Source organism: Folsomia candida, unplaced genomic scaffold (assembly GCF_002217175.1).
Source record: "Folsomia candida strain VU population unplaced genomic scaffold, ASM221717v1 Fcan01_Sc015, whole genome shotgun sequence".
In the NCBI taxonomy this organism is placed as follows: Eukaryota; Metazoa; Arthropoda; class Collembola; order Entomobryomorpha; family Isotomidae; genus Folsomia; species Folsomia candida.
The window spans coordinates 522459-539059 of NW_019091207.1; the positions used below are offsets into that span (position 1 = coordinate 522459).

Sequence of the window (16601 nt, forward strand, 5' to 3'; positions counted from 1 at the left end):
ATACGATCCAACCAGACGCATAAATAACAAAAAAAAAAACGCCATGATTTATTCCTATTTTTGTGTGCAGATGAACATGTATATAAAATGTCGTTGTTTCCTTTCCTGTCACTGTATATGCAAACGAGGGTAGTTTTTATTTTTCCCAATTTTCCACCTTCTCCGAGAGACACGCCAGCCACGATGATTTTTATTCGGCGTAAGAGCCATATTAAATATTCACATGAGGGTTCATGTCCAGGTGTAAAAACGGATATTTAATCTACAACAATATTTTATGCGGGTGCTGCGGTGGATGCATGGACATATTCCTCCTTTGCAAAATTCCCCCTTCCTCCACTAAATACGCTGCGACTGAATTAAACAAAAGTGTATGCTCGCTTGTGGTATGGATCGTTTTTATTCATTTGTTCCTTATTCACCTCCAGAATTTAAATGAGTCTCTGTTTTAACAGCCGTGGATGATTTACTCCGATATTAGTTAAGATAAGGGTAAAATTATTGGTTTTTAGGAACACTACACGTGAAAAAAACGGGCACGAAATTGTACTCATTTTGGGAAAATGTAATGTTACTTTTACGTAGTTTTTACCCCAATCTTACAAAACGTCTTTAATTCAAGGTATAAATAGCTCTTCGAATGATCCGAGTTACAGAAATCACACTACATGAAAAAAACGGGTACGAAATTGTATTCAATTTCGGAAAATGTAATGTAATGTTCCCAGTAAGAAGTAAGAATTTTACCCCAATCTTGAAAAACAAACTTGCTCAGGCTTTAATTCAAAGTATAAATAGCTTTTCGAATGATCCGATACATGTTACAGAAATTGAATGAATTGCTTCATTGTTTTCCGCCGTTTTCTTGTCGACGAAACTTGGCCGGCTTTGCGAACACGTAAATCTTCTTATCTCGTACATATTCAATCAATTCAATTCAAGTGTTATGTAAAGAAATAGGGAAGAATTTCTCGAAAATTTCCTCAATCTGGCTGGTGGACTAGACTCAAGGTGAATTTTGAATGAATTGAAATTTGAAATTTCATACCAACCTTAAAAATGTAATGTTGTAATGTTGTGTCTGGACTGGACTTGCACAGGAAATAAGTGCGTGGCTGGAAGGGGATATTTCTTTTTTTTCCGTGTAATGTTTTATTTAGAGCTTTTTACCATAAAGTAAAGTCACAGATGCCACGGTGAAACAGCACAATCAAGAATTTTACGAGTTTCTCAAACAGTCCGAAGCTAATTCATATTCAATTCAGGTGGTTGGTGAGACTATTTCAGAGTTTGGACGCTTGTCCAGTCCCACTTTTCGATGGGTATAAAAGGAGCTGAGAAACTGTTATATTTTCTGCTACCACGTCCAACTTATATTTCCATTCCACCAACGCAAACGAGTTTCTGAGACGGTTTTACTATGTGTAGATTCACATAAAAAGAGAACGAAAACGTTGTAAATATGCGGGCGTTTCTTGCTCCAGTAAAAATTAGATGTTTTACGGGTTAAGAGTGACAAATACGAAATAGTCGAATTAAATATTACACACACTGTTTTCTAGTTTGTTTTTCTGGAGAGAAGAGTTGTGTTTTTCAGTAGAAAAATATTTCCGTCTCAAATTTCCCAATTTACAAGGAACACTTTACTGGCCGGTTCTGAAATCTCACTGAAATCTAGACTGGATAAATCTCACTGAAATCTAGACTCGATATGAGACAAAAGGCAACTTTTTACCTTTTTGGACGATATTGTATTCACTCAAAATGGTAGATAATCTCTTCTCTTCACGATAATAAATAATTCATAAATGCACTTTTAGGATTTCTCTCAAATATACGTTTATTTTTGCTTTGCACAATTGATAATTCGGTCCGGACGGATCTTAGATCAGATCATTCACTGTACGTAAATATTTTAATATTTTTTTCAAAATTTTGTCAAAAAATCACTAACTTCTTCCAGAAATATAAGACACAATCGATGATGATGTAAGATTCGTGTAATACACGAACAAATGTCACACGAGATTTTGTCAAATCACTATAACTTTCTGGAAATAAGTAAGCCGTGTTTTTCATAAATAAGACACAATTCTTCAAGTTGTACCTCAATTAGCAGATTTGCATGGATAAATGTCACCCGAGTTCAAAACTTGGTCTCATACATACATACATGCGAATAAAATGCTATCCTTCTCTCACATTAGTTTAGCTATATGGTCGTTGTTACGTATTTATTATTATTATTATTCGGTCACGTCGGTTATTAACACTCGTCGATCAAGACACATGGAAAGGCAGCATTAAACGTGTATTACGTATATAATAATATCTCTAAATGCAATGTCACTTGTTCCCGTAACAAGACATTAATTTAATATGACGGGTAGTTACGTCGTTTTTTAAATTAATTTAATATGACGGGTAGTTATGTCGTTCTTTAAAATTAATTAAGTGACGCAAAATCTCAATTAAATAAATTACAAATCCCAAGGCACAAACTGAGAATTTCACCGGCGGAGAAAGAAAAAAGCCGTCGTACTCCGTGCTCCGTGCGAGTGAAACGACTCGACCAAAGTCTCAACCTAAACTGGGATATCCTCACGGAAAGCAGACTCAACTCAGCAGCCTTAAAAAGTGGTGGTGAGAATTTGGGCTAGAAAAGACCGCATCCAAATAACACCCAAAGCTTGCATTAACACAGGATAGGAAAGTCTTGTATTGCCTAAAATCCTCGTATACGTAACGTGGAGAGAGGGATCTGGTTTGTTGGATGGACTTGAATTGTTGGAGACTTTTTCAACCCTTTCCCCCTCATTGCTTGCCTGCTTGGTTGGTTAGCAGATCTGATCTGATCCTGTGCTACGAACACTGAGAGATTTCCCAAGTTTAAAAAAGCTGATAAAACTAAAGTAACCAAACAAATGAATAAAATGACTATAAACTCCTCATCCCATCGCATCCCTCGCTCACTTGCTTGATGATGGAGTTGCTAAAAGACTAGAATATTAGCATTTATTTATTATGTATGGACGTGGGGATTCTGTAAAAATAAATTTAGTACTGGGGATGCCTCTGGGTGTGTGTGGATTGGATATGCATGCATATGTTATGTACATACGTGCTCTTTCTTTGTCTGGGTTGGGCTTGATTCAGCTTTTTTCACTAATCGCGTCTCCTTCTTGAGGTAAACTTACTCGGTTTGAGATTAATATTTACGAGTTATGAAGATGATGATGAACGTGGTTTTATTAGCAGAATAAATAAATTGACATCTCATCTCTGCCATGTTTAACTGCTAGATGAGAATTACTGTCGTTCTTGTTATTTTTTGCTCATTCTTTCCTTCTTCGTGCCGAATGGTGGCAATAATAGCGTTGTAAATGTAATGTATGTGACGACGACTTATGGTTTGGTTGAGTCGAGCAGTAGCTGCGGAACAGGGGAGGGACAATGTCCCCACGGTTATTCGATGTCGCCATCTTATATAAACCCCTACTACAATGGAAATGTCCCCAAATGTCCCCACACCTTCCGCGGCCACTGGCAAGTGAAGATTATAATGATCTGTAATGTACTGATGGTGCTGCTTAATATGCTACATAAACACACACTCCTAAGTAACTAGCTACCCTTTTGCATGTATCTGTACGTAGTCGCATTACAGACAAAAGTGGTGGAAATAATGATAATAAAATGATGTGCTGATGGGATGGTGGTGGTGTTTGCCACTTATTTTGCGAGGTAGAACGACAAGATTGGTGCTTATTCTCTAAATTCAACCACTCAGATTTGCTACTTTTTTAGCCAAATGGGTTGTCTTTCGCGATCAGTGGTGAATGAGATGAAATGAGGATGGGTTAGGTGATGATAGGTGATTATGCTGTGGAGGAGAGGAGATTCTTTTAGTCGCTATTTTCATGCAGGGTAAGTATTTTTTGGGGAGGATGAGACCCCAAGAAGTTTTCTGGGTTTGGGGATGGAATAAAGTCCCGTTTTGGGTCGGTATTTTAGACGAGAAGGTGAGACTTTGGCTCGGATTAGTTAGACAGTGTTTCAGGTGAAAGTGACCACTTGCAAGAAATAGAGGGGAGAAAGTGGTTTTTTGTAGGGAAATATTTTGACCTGCAGGAAATGCAAGGCGCAAGAAATTCCGGCGCGTGGCTAGATGGCGCATATTTCTTGCACTTTCTCCCAGTTTTTTGCATGCATTTCTTGCATTTCCTGCTTTCCAGTCCAAGAAATATGGCAAACCCGCAAGAAACGAAACACTGTTTTCAAGAAATAACGGCAATAAAGTGTTTTTTTACAACTGTTTTGACCTGCAAGAAATGCAAGTCGCATGAAACTACGCCCCGCCGCTATACTTCATACTGCCCGCGACTTAATGGCGAATATGTATTTCTAGCACTTTCTCCCACTTTCTTACACCTCGCATTTCTCCCATTTCTTCCTTCACACCACAACAAATCTAGCAAACCCGCAAAGAAACAAAACCCCTCCATTTAAATTCGCCAAACTACAAAACTTTACCTTCATCTCCTAAATATCAAATTACAAAGTTTGACGAATCTTTCATCACAAATTTATCATACCTCGTCACCCAACCAGACAGACTTGGGTAAAATTATGTCCGGTTGTGCACCACACCAAAAACCATACCTCAATTCAAACCTTAATTCAATTCAAGCTACATACGCATGTAACCTCTCCTGTCCCCAATTTCCATATTTAGAAAGGGTTGCAGTATTTATTTAGCCGGGGTGTTGCCTGTGAGAACAAGGGAATAAGAGAGATTGATCGGAAATTGGGAGTTGAATTTCATCAAATTTAAATGATTGACACTGTAACTATAAAATTATTTAATTGATTTTTTATGCTTTTTAACGTCAAAAATTTCACCCACTTATGCATCTCAAAGTGACAAGAGTGACGAAAATAGTGAGTAAAACGTTCTAGCCGCAAAAAAAAACACATTTGTTTGTACGTATCATGAATTTAAAAAAAATACAACATCCGCTTTCTTTCGTATTTGGAGATATAGATAATCGTAAAAATTGAAGTTTATACAAATATCAAATAGCATTCGGAGAGAGAGTTTTATGTATGTACGAACTCGAAATTCCTGGGTTTACAATAGCGTCAAGTTTCTAAAAAATTATTCCGCACACCTCATTAAAAGAATTTAAAAGATTGCCCATCACTCTAAAAAAAACATATGCAGAAGAATGTAATACATGCTCAAATGTCAGATATTTGTTGGTCCACTACAATTATTACGGGGTAGATCAGTGGCCGCGGAAGGCGTGGGGACATGTGGGGACATTAATTAACATTGTAGGATGGGGGAGGGAGGGGTTTGTATAAGATGATGGGGACACCGAACAACCGTGGGGACATTGTCCCTCTGTCCGCACGCTTCCACGGTCACTGTTCTTTTGGAATTATTATCACTATTGAGCATTTATACGCAGTGGCCGCGGAAGGCGTGGGGACATGTGGGGACATTAATTAACATTGTAGGGTAGGGGAGGGAGGGGTTTATATAAAATGGGGAGATGATGGGGACATCGCATAACCGTGGGGACATTGTCCCTCCGTCCCCACCCACCTTCCGCGGCCCCTGGTTCCTGCTTTTCCTCACTGCATACGTAAAATGCTCAAGTATCCGATTTCATTTCACATTCAAGATCTTGTTTTAACTCTGTAAACAAAGAAACTGCACACCAACAAGACAACACTCGAGCAAACATTGCTTCTCGAAATTTTTTCGACTGTGATTAAAATATCGCCAGGCATACATACCTGACTTTAGTGACTTTACATGCATATAAAGTCAAAATTATTCCATTTGACAATGACCACATGAGTGTTGTTCCTCAACTCGGATAAGTTGTTGGTGGGATGGAGCGATGAATGTTTGCGATTGTAATTAGCAACCGAGTGAGTATTAAGGAAAAGTTCATTTTTCATCCATCTCATAAGTTTAGCAACACGGATGTATGTACGAATTCTTCTCGTCGAAAAATATCGTATCACAGGACCCACCAACCACACAAAGTTTTAACCAATAACATAACACACTCACTCCTCAGTCGTTCTCCACTTAAGTGATTTGTTCAATAAAAATCTCCTAATTTTGTATTCTGCTCAGAAAATCACAGAGCTACGAACGAACGCGAGTGGATGGATGAAATTATTCTTAGAATATTTATCATCCTTTTACAATTTATAATTTTTCTATGCTTCATCCGTTCAATCACAGACGGCACAGAGAGAAATGGCAATTAATAATAATATTGCTTCCTTGCAGGGCGCTTCTGCTGATATCTTTGGTCTTAAAATATTTATATTACTTTGCTGGCTGCCTGCCTGCAAGAATTGTATTTTAAATTTTTAATGCAAGAAATGCAGGGAGTGACAGCCTAGAAGAAGAAAAGTCAACGCTCTCGATGCGTATTTATGTATTTATTATTCCTGTTTGTTCCGAATATTATCATTATTCGCATTTTCCTTGGTTTGATAGGTGATCACAGTGATCGCTTAGAGCTAAAATCCTCAACAAAGTAAAATTCAAATCAAAAACTAAAATGGACTGGCTCCGTACGATGTCATTTACAAGGAGTTGGAAGTTTGGTGGTGGTGGTGGTTACACAGGGCGGATATGTATTTAGGAAAAAGTGGTGAAAATATTTACGAAAAAATGCCAAAATATATTTACAAAATATGTATTTACAAAAAAAAATCTAAAATTTTCATAAAATTCGTATCTCTGAATATCTTGGAATCTCTCTATTTTTTATCGAATTTCGTTCAGAAAAAAAATTCGTCTCGTATCATTGAAATATTTACAAAATATATGTATAAATATGTATATGTATAAATGTGTAAAATATTTCCATATTTTTCAAATAATAGCAGAAATATTTATGTCTGAAAACCTAAAAATTGGTAAATGGATCTTTTGTGGTATAATTTCTTTGAGCAAAAAATTTCGTCTCAAATCGATTAATATTCACGAAATATATGCATTTATTATTGAAAAATATGTAAAATATCTCCGTATTTTTTAAATAATAACAGAAATATTCATACCCCTGAAAACCTAGAATTACGTAATAATATGTAAAAAAAAAAGTATTTCGAAATTTTCTCTCTCAATTAGACAACAAAACCCAAAAAATTTAACCCTCTGTCAAATTCGCCATCAAACCAAAAAGTTGAAAATAACTACATAGATATCCGTCCTCCGCAAATACATAGCTACGAGATTTCAAATAGACTTTTTATTTTCGGAAAAGGATTGATTTGTAATAAGATGTGTAACTCCCAAAAATAGAGAGACAGAGATTCAATCTTTTTTCTATCTTACAAATCCGATGATTGATGATCTTATTTCTTGCTTGTACTTATAATACTTCTTCTCGTATTCTCGCTCTTTATTATTGCGGACGGAGTGAGTGAGCGAGGCTGGTCTGGTCATTGCTTCTTGTTTCTAATGGGTTTGATGATGAGCGTCTCTGAATTCAAAGAAAGGGTGAGCCTTGAAATAGCTTAGCTCTTAGCTCAGAAGGAGGATGGATTTTTGGTGTGGCTGACTCGTCGTTATTAACCAAATCATTTTCTAAACTCACCAATTCAAACAGATATCATTGATTGGTAGCTGTATGCAGCCAGTGGCCGCGGAAGCTGTGGGGGCATCTGGGGACATTGTAGAATGGGGGAGGGAGGGGTTTATATAAAATCATACCTGTTCAAAAATTCAGTTTTCATTCAAAAGTAATCATTGTGATTTCAGAGTGAAGATTTTCATTCACATTCAGTCATTTTCTTTCAAATTCATTTCATTTCACTTCATCGGACTTCATTTCTTACTTTGCCCCATGTATTAAGCATAGGGTGAAAAACGAAATGAGTGAGAAATTTTTCATTCATAGTCATTCATCTGAAATGACGGAATCTTTCAATCATTTTCACTCAAATCACAGGAATTCATTTTTATTCACTATCACTCACCATCATAATCACTCAAATTAATGAAAGTGAACAGGTATGAAGATGGGGAAACGATGGGCACATGAAACAACCGTGGGGACATTGCCCCTCTGTCCCCACACCCTTCCGCGGTCACTGGCCGTAGCTCTGTATGGATGATGGAAGATTGGAAATAATATTTCATGCTTGTTAGTTTTTACGTCTTTTTCCGCCTAAATGAACACCTTTTACCTGGCTGTAAAAGGAATTCTTTTAACAACTATTTATAAATACCGACGACGAATAATTCTCTAAAACCAATCAACACTAAAATACTGAATGGCTCTAAAATCTCTCCATTCTTTTAAAAGAGGGAGCAAATCTTTAAAAAAAAGAAGAGTAATTAATCGTTCTCTTTCTCTCCTAGTTGCAAAATATTTAAGGAAATGTAAATATATGTATCATGCGCTGTGCACCAAAGGAAAAATTTATTTAAGTCATGCCACACATCACGTACGCTATAAATTAAGGTCGTTTATAAAATGTGAAATCTAATCAGATTTTCATATCGTAGGAACCAATCGAGGTGGAAAATACGAGATTTATATATTTATATCGGGCGCACTTTAAGAATTGTAATGAAGCCAGGGTAGCAGTGTTTCGTTTGGTGCGGGTTTGATGCATTTCTTGCAGTGGAAAGGAAGAAATGCAAGAAATGGGAGGTGCAAGAAACTGGGAGAAAGTGCAAGAAATATGTGCCATCTGGCCAGGTGCTGTATGAAATATAGTGGCGGGAAAGAGTTTCTTGCGCCTTGGATTTCTTGCAGGTCGAAATATCTAGCTGCAAGAACAGAAACGCAAGAAATACAAAGAAATTAGGAGAAAGTGCTAGAAAATGCGCGCTATTTAGCCACGCGCGGTATGAAGTATAGCGGCGGGTAGAAGTTTCTTGCGCCTTGCATTTCTTGCAGGTTGCAAAATATCTGCAAAAAAAACACTTTGTTGCAGTTATTTCTTGCACTGCAAAGCAAGGTTTGCTACATTTCTTGGACTAAAAATCGAGAACCGCAAGAAATGCGAGGTGCTAGAAACTGGGAGAAAGTGCAAGAAATATGCGCCGTTAAGTCACGCGTAGCAGGGCGCGGTTTCTTGCGCCTTGCATTTCTTGCAGGTCCCAAAATACCCCCAAGAAAAACTACTTCCTTCCCTTAATTTCTTGCACGTGGTTCCTTTTCCCCGAAACACTGGAGCCCAGACCGCAAAAAAAAATCTCATACTTGAACCCAATACGAGTACAGAATTTGTTATAAAACTTACTGATTATCTGATCAGTACTAAATGCACACAAAATCATGTAGACGGTAATAGCATAATTATTAACTAATTGGTTTGAAATTAAATCCGTGTCATGTTCCTCGTACTATAAATCTTACTCGCATAATGTATGCCACGTTTCGGGGCCTTTTGTTTTACCAGGAATTTCGAACGTGTGCTGTAGTAAGTTCACTAAATTGATTGAAAACCGTGAAAAATTAAAAGTTCAGATTCCTACTAAATATTTAAAACGAACCCTTATCATCAAGGAAGAGAATGCATGCATTCAGTGGCCGCGGAAGGACAGGGGGACAATGTCCCCACGGTTGTTCGATGTCCGCATCATCTCCCCATCTTATATAAACCCCCCATCCTACAGTGTCAATGTCCCCACATGTCCCCCCGGCTTCCGCGGCCACTGCATGAAATTTCGTTCATGTTCAGAATTAATGTTGATCACTCGACAAATTTTAAATTTTAGTCTATCATGTCACACAGGACAATTCGCTAAATTCATAAATTAACCAATTTATTAGACACATCTGGCTGGCAAACAGAAACAATCATCCGTATTACCTGGACGGAATTAAGAAGCTTATAAAAAGTCAAAAGCTTTATTCTGTCCTCTTAATTGCCACATTTTGTAAATACATTATTTCTTTAAATCTGGTTCAAATTCGGCAGCATTTTTATTTTAATCTTCTCCGCAATCAGTAAATCACTCTCAAAGTTGTCTGCGTAATATCAAAGGCCAAAAAGTGTGCACGTTTACGGGGAGGCAGATGTCATTCACCACTTCCACACGTACACACACAGTGACCGCGGAAGTGTGTGTGAGGACGGGGGGACAATGTCCCCACAGTTGTTCGATGTCCCCATCATCTCCCCATCTTATATAAACCCTTCCCTCCCCTATCCCACAATGTTAATGTCCCCACATGTCACCCCCCCCGCTTCCGCTGCCACTGCTTCTACACACACATACAATAACGTATTTACTTTCATTAATCCAGATTCCAGAAATGAAACAAGACTTTTCAAAGGATTGATTATCCACTGGTGGCTGAATTGTTTCGAGAATTATTATTATGTAAAAATCCAGCCAACTTTACATGCACGCAGAGACGACAAAATTGAGCGAAAGAATAAATCCTGCGGTCTGGCGATAACACATAATATTAACACTTATCAGAAAGTAGAGAACCTTATTGTATGTATTTACGTACGTTTAAAGTGTAAGATTTAGTCCAAGTTTTCAATTCAATTTAACACGGAGGAGAATTTCAGTTTTATTTATTTTACTAATCATCAATGCCACGCCACAACTTCCAACTTTGCATCTTGTCTTTGCCAACCACAAAAGTTTCGTGATTACGAGGGAGCTCTAATAAATATGTGCTCTTTACTTACGTTTTCTCCTCTTATTCTGCTTTCTTTGCATCACAAAAGAATATTCAATACGAAATGAGGAGATTAATCGGAGCTACGTACATATTTTGAAAAGCAGAGAAAATTCAGGCATAGCATTAGACCCACGCAATTATTATTCATTAAGTAGAACAATAATATGTAAACCTTAAAGTTTTAGATATTTATTATTTCATAGAATGAAAACCACACAGTTATTCCTCCGTATAAAGATTAAGCTAATTGCTCGCCATTTATTTTCACTGGTGTTTCTGCGAAACAAGAATTTGTGCAAATAAAAATTTGACTGATTGTAACAGAACCACGTATTTATTTTCTGTACAAATTTTTAACGCGTGCAGAATTTGACCGAAAAAAATTGTATAAATAAACTGACAAAATTATAATCATATTTACGTATTTGCTGGATATCTAAATTTTTAACGCGTGTAGAATTTGACCCAGGTTTCACTTTCTATAATCTAATAATGACCTGTAGCTCGAACCGGGGATTATTTCCTCTCATATATAAACTCAATGAACCGTGGTATCAAACCTTTTATGAATTTTGAATGCATGCATAGATAATAACCAGCAACAATAAATGAAATGAAAAAGGTGCCGTTAAGTTTACTCTCCTTTGTCAAGTCGGTTTTTGAGGTATAAATCGTCCCATTAAAAAACACAAAAGTAGGGAAACGTCTTCATTACAGGGGTAAATATATATGCTCTCCATTCCATAACTAATATAATTCCAGACTGGGGCAATAATAAGCAGAGGGCGGATATGTATTTACGAAAAATCAGTGAAATGTAAATGTGTATAAAATATTTATGAAATAAATCTTAAAATTTGTATTTCTGAATATAACACTTTTTCGATTTTTTGTGATCGAATTTCTTTGAACAAAAAAAAATTCGCTGAAATATTTATTTACAAAATGCATATATTTTTGAAAAAAAATATCTAAAGAATTTACATATTTTTTAAACAATAGTAGAAATATTTACCTGTCTGAAAACCTAGAACAATATGTGGAAATATTTTGAAATTTTCATGATCTGCCAACTCACAAAGTTTGACCGTGGGTCCTCATCACATAAAAATATTGAAACTAAATACATATCCGCTCTCCGATACAAAACTCTTCTGCTATGCACGATTGCAACAATGAAGGGCATCACTGAATACCAAAGTACTTATTAGGATGTTGGGGGAAACTAAAAATACATGTACCTGAGCTAAAATATGAGCAGTGTCATGCACAAGTATCAATGTATGTTTACCTATTTACGTACTTTGGGCCAAATGCGTTAAGAAACATGAATGAATGAGTCTCAATAACTGAGGAGTGAATGGGAAATCCCTTTTTTCCGAGTGTTTTGAGGGTATTTTGAGCAAATTGGAAGTGGAGTGGCATCCTAATGGTTCATGCTTTACGGTTGCGTGGAACCGCGTGATGTATGGCATTCTTACGCTATTTTGTCTCGTTTTAACTCAAACTGAAAGAAACAGTTGTAAGGTTCATTAGAAAACAAGCAAAGTTCACTTTTCTTTACGGGTAAGGGAAAGATTTAGTTAGGGAAATTGGGGGCAATATTGTGTATGCATAAGTGCGTATGTATCAATATCATGGGTCGGTCATTAGGGTGGGTACCCATCATATGTAAATATTTACAGTGGCCGCGTAAGTGTGGGGACAGAGGGGCAACGGTTATTCGAAGTCCGATGTTATATGATTTTCTTAAAAAAAATATTTTCGAGATTTTTTGTGTCAATATTTATTCCAGTCAAGATTTTTTTGTCCAGCATATTTTTGTCCTTAATTTGGCATCTGCATTGCGTCCTGTCCATATTAATTCCCTAACCCGTCCCCACGCTTCCGCGGTCACTGCATATACATATATATGCACATTCATAAGTAACTGAACGAATTGAGCGGATATAATTGAGACAGACTTGTTTTAACCAGTGTCTTACTTCCATATTCTTTAAAGGTAACAATACATTAAAGCGAGTCAAACTAATTTATCGCGAATATTTGTCGCCGTTTATGGAACTTTCGCACTTTCCTGATTTGGGATCACATTTTAATCGCATAGATTTCATAAGCATATACTCGTAGCTTCAAATAAATTTCGGGTTAAATTTAATGCACCACCGAATAAGCTGAAATTTACCATAAATTTTGGCTGAATTCGCCACCGGATGAATTTTTTCCAATTTTGGCCTTTTTAACCATATATTACGATGGTGGTTACCACAAAATTAGATGACCTGCCAGTAACGTATTTCATGGGTACAGAATTATAAAAACAAAATTTAATTTACAATAGGATTGGTTTATTTATAATCTTTGACGTCTTTTTTTAAATACACCTGAAATTAAATAACAATGAGCGCTTTTTTAGCTTTCGCAACCCTACCCCTTTTACGCTTTTCACCCAATGGAACGGTTTTGGCTTCCGGTCGAACATCATAAAACGTATTCTGAATTGCTAAACCAAGTATATGCTTACAAACATGTTCTTTTAAGTAAACGGGACAAGAACATGTGGAATTAGTCCATTGATTGGTGTGGAATTTAACCATCCATAATCTCGTGGTGCTGGCCAAGTACGAGTCGAAAGTTCTCCAAGATTTGTTCGTATTCATTCGCAAGTACTTTTTAACATCGTCCTCCTTCAAAGGAGGTTGACCTGAAGCAGCGACGAAATAATGCCTAACATTAAGTTCATCTTCAGGTGTCTTATACCTTGTGCTTGGTTTTGATTTGTTCCAATTGAAAGCATCGGTCTCCAGCCTGAGTGAAATAATGGGAACTTTTGCAAAAGTTTTATGGTTCTCATGTATTGGGTCCCTCTGCTCCGACCAATCTTTGGTTTGGCTTAACATGAAGGAAATGAACTCCCCCATTGGCAACCTTGCCCTGAAGGTGCCTTGCTGCTTAATCCAAGCATTGGTTGACTCGAGTCCATTATTTGTGGACGGGTAGCCAGGGGCGTATCATTCATACCAGTTTGTTCTGCTGTTTAGCCATTCATCTCTGAAGTAATTCACAAAATCTTGAGTTGCGTCTGCAGAGTACTTTTTTATCCACAAACTTTTTGCAACCTCAAACTCCTCGGGGGACCGAGCTAATTGAAGCTTTTTTATGTCCTGCCTTAATTGTTGCCAAATTGCTCGATCCTTAACCAACGATTGTTTTTTATCGATGTTTGAAGTAACATGGAACCAGCAGTGCACCCTTTTGTAGTCTGTTCCGAAGACATCTTCAAACCCAATAGTGATAGCCTGAGCTGAATCTGCAACTAGCACTTTCGGGTCCAAGTCTCCTTTAGTCCCCTTTTTAAGGCCTTCGAATAGAAATTTAAAATCGCTAGATGTCTCTCCAACAGTAACAGAAATAGCGGTTGGGTGAAAAGTTCGGTTTTTGTCAGATACCCCTACTACTAGCACAGGAAACCCCTCCCAATTTAACTTGTAAGTTGCGTCGGTGTGAATCAGCGGAGTCATCTGAGTAATTGTCAAAAGTCTTAGAGTTGATACCAGTATTCCAAAACTTTTATCTTCATAATTAAACATTGAGTGGACTACGAATGGTTGATCAAGGGTACTTGGGATCTGGGAATGGTTTTCTGCCAGTGCCTGGAGAGCTCCAAGGGAAACGATTGGGGGATGGATTTGTGACCGATAATACGCCAAAAAGTTTTTTAGTTGGGTTGTGGTCGGGTTTGTTTCATTGATCTTACGTAACTCGGTGAGAATCATTTTTGGTTTAGTAATCCCTCTCTCCAATAGTTTGATAATTTCGTCTTTCATATTCTGGCCAAAATTGGAAAAAATTCATCCGGTGGCGAATTCAGCCAAAATTTATGGTAAATTTCAGCTTATTCGGTGGTGCATTAAATTTAACCCATAAATTTCTTCCTGTGTGTACACATTTTAAAATTATAAATAAATAAGTGGGTCACCGGTAATGCTTATTAATTACCGCACTCACTATTGGTACAAAATGAGCCAAAAGTGCAAGTCTTTTTCGCATCGATTTCACCAAATTGCACATAAAAAATTACAAATTCAGTTTTGGGTGTGGGGATTAATATAGCATAGCTGTTTTTGAATTATATTCAACCACACCCCCTTCAAAAATTGGGGAAGAAAATTGGGAAAAATGAGAAGGTCAATGTACACTCGGTACAGAAAGAAGTAGATACCAACTTGCATTTGACATTTGACTTCCCTCATGAATATGAACATTTTGATGCATCAAGACTTTCAAAATTCGAAAATTGGCGGTTTTTCGACCTACATATAAATCGTTAAAAAAGTGACCTTAGCGGTCATTTCGCGGCTGACAACCTGATGCCAGATTTTTCTTCGTCAGAAGTGCCACATTTTCCGCTTTTGTTGTCCGCTGCGAAATGACCGCTACCATGACTTTTTTGGGGTCAAAGTTTCTGAGGGAGGGGCTTATACGGCAGGAGCCGTAACAATGTATAGGTATTTATGATATACATAAAGGTAATTACATAGAAGCTATTAAAACAGCCTCAAATCGCCCCAAATTTAAAACTTAAGCTTTTCTGAATTTATAATGATGATATGCATTCGAAAATTAACGCTATGAGGCTTATCAACGAAGTTATCAATTTTTCAGATAAGCAAATTAAGTTTATCCAAATCGCCCCAAACTTAAAACTTAAACTTTTCTGAATTTATAATGATGATATGCATTCGAAAATTAACGCTATCGGGCTTATCACTGCGCTTATCAGTTTTTAAGATAAGCAAATTTAGTTTGTCCAATTCGCCCCAAATTTAAAACTTAAGCTCAACGATTTATCAACTGAACCAACTCGTGTAAGAGATGAAAAGCATCTCAACACGAGTTGGTTCATAATCCCGGTAAACAATTTGAAGAGAGTGAGAAGTGAGACGGACCACCATACGGCACTGGCAACGACAGTCAGCGGTGGTGGTGGATACCCACCAGAATCCGAGTCTCACTCTGCCTTTCGCTAAATAATGGAAACTGCGTTTGTGAAACGGTTGGGCTGGTTCAGCTCTATTCCCTTCCGGTGGTTTGCTATTTGTAGTTAAACGTTTCTATTTTTAGGTTACTAAAAACTAAATGCAGTGCATAATGGCATATGTCTGCAGTAAATACATTAATTAGCCTTGAAATCAGGCATACATATGCAAATACACAAATACATATAAATAACTCCACGTCTCACTCACACGAGGGTTACGTATTGCGCAATTAAGATCGAGATTTACCATCACGGTTATTAAGGCAAAATAATTGATTAAAGTTCAAACTAAATGGTCAGGTAACGTATGTAAAGTAACAAAACGCACCCTTGCATGTTCTAGCATCACAACTTTCAAGGCCATTTTTGAGCAAAGACAATAAATAATTGTGCTTAATTGTATGTAAAGGAGAGAGAGAGAATGTGATATTAATAGTGCAAAATCCACGTCGGACCTATGACAGGAGCAATGTTAAAAGTTATAAATGTCTTTTAGGAATAAACTCCTTTAATAATTGCTCAAAGACCCATTCATCAATCTAAAATGCAGTGTTTCACGTCAACCTGCTGACAGCAGTGGGGAACGAACGCAGTCGTGATGTGAGTTTTCTTTCTCTGTGTGTAAGAAGAAATTATTTTAAAGTTTGGATTCTGACCTGTCTGTATTGTGTGCAAATTGTATGTAAACGTGTATACATGGAAGCTTATATATTTAAAAAAGTTGATACTAACTAGGGAGGTCTCTCAGCGTATGCTCTCAGATTTTTGGCAAGCTAGTGTTAATCGATGGCAAATTTAAGTAGTAAGAAATTTGCGAAAGACACGATCTCCCAATGGGCACGTTTGGCAGAGATATTTGCATCCAAAGA

The 16601-nt window shown here is 37.1% G+C and overlaps 1 protein-coding gene across 7 annotated transcripts in view; it reads right to left on the reverse strand.

Moving 5' to 3' along the window:
* Positions 1-16601, reverse strand: part of LOC110856166 — a 147475-nt gene that overhangs the window by 87620 nt on the left and 43254 nt on the right. For 2 of the 7 annotated variants that reach the window (XM_035856888.1, XM_035856887.1), the window contains exon 1: positions 1053-2893. The exons of 1 other annotated variant lie outside the window; for it this stretch is intronic. The gene's annotated coding sequence lies outside the window, so the exon portion shown is untranslated. Of the gene's footprint in view, positions 1-1052; positions 2894-16601 lie in introns of those variants that run through there. 4 more of the 7 variants (XM_035856885.1, XM_035856881.1, XM_035856884.1 and 1 more) reach the window with 3 other exon arrangements.